Raw genomic sequence first — 1455 nt, 5'->3', positions numbered from 1 at the left:
TTACTTTACTTTACTTTACTTTACTTTACTTTACTTTACTTTACTTTACTTTACTTTTATCCGCCGCTTATACCCTTTCAGGTGTCGCGGGAACAAAGAGTCGTCTTTCTGTCGCCAGCCGGAGAGCTTGGGTCAGGGGGATGCCGTGGGTGGTTAATGTTTCCCTGACTCCATCTATTCAGGTCTTTCTCGGTCGCCCTCTAGCCTTGTTGCCATCAGGGGCGGTTTGTTAACTGGGCGGTGCCGGTCAAATTTTTGTCAGCCGGACTGTTGACAGATTTCTTGCTGATGATGATTTTCATTCAGTTTTAAGTAAATCCGAATAAACATGTATCAACATTCAAAAAGCTTCTTGCCGATTTGAAGGCTTTCAAATAGACAAATGGGACTCACTGCTGTTTTGTCGCGACAGAGCCTCATTCCTTCACCTTTGTTTATCGCTCCGGCTCGTAACTTTAAATCGTCTCCCGTCAAGCTGTCACGTCGCTGAACTTCGTACGAGGACAAACGAACACAGCGGGTACAGCGATGACGTCAGTCCGCTGGGCAAATCCATCGACTGCCCTAAGAGCGAATATAGCATCCCTGGATTGCCAAACTGGCCTCCGTGTTGCTTACAAAATCAGTAATGAGACTGTCTTGAGTCTTGAGCAGCATAGACACATGAAATATTTTATCAGCAATACATGTACTTATCATTCAGCCTTTCTCTAACTATCATCAGAACATTTATTGTCAGCATGGCACTAATCTTTTTTGTTTATTGAATTTTTAGCCACCTATAGTTCCTGTTTGGTGAATATTTATCGCTTTCTCCCCACAAATAACGTACCTGGCCCATATGAGTCTGGCCGGCGAAAAGAAGAATCATCTAGTGAAGATATATAAGGAGAATTATAAAGAGGAGCGATAGGCACTCGGCTGTCAGAGTCTGGGCCTACCCCTTCCTTTCCCTCCCCTTATCCACCGTAACTCCAGCTAGACACCTAGTTCTATAATTAGAATTTGACACACTTCCCCACTTTGTTACAACAGTGTTCTGAGAACTGGGAAGTGTGATGAAAAACGTTTGATTACATAATGATGGAAAACTCTTGTGTGCTAACTTTGTCCAGCTTTGTAAAGTATCTGATTGTAGACTTAATCTGCATGGGACAGCGTCATAGGTACAGTATCAATTGACTTTTTGCCATCATACAGTACTGTTCTTATTATATATTTACAGGTCGAGTGCACGTCGATATTGTGTATGGGTGTGTAGAAAGTAAAAGTCTTTGGTTAAAGTACCGGAGGCCATGACCAGCAGTTTATTGCGCTTCTCACTTTCACTTTCAGTTTGTTTTCTAGCATAGACTCTAGTAGTGTTTCTTTTTCACGTTATATTAAAATGTTAAAGTGGTGTGTGTGTGAGTGGGGGAGGGGGTGGGGATGGCGAAAGTAGGGGTATAAAATGAG

Source organism: Aplysia californica, unplaced genomic scaffold (genome assembly GCF_000002075.1).
Source record: "Aplysia californica isolate F4 #8 unplaced genomic scaffold, AplCal3.0 scaffold00299, whole genome shotgun sequence".
Taxonomy (NCBI): domain Eukaryota; kingdom Metazoa; phylum Mollusca; class Gastropoda; order Aplysiida; family Aplysiidae; genus Aplysia; species Aplysia californica.
This window is presented reverse-complemented; position numbering follows the sequence as displayed.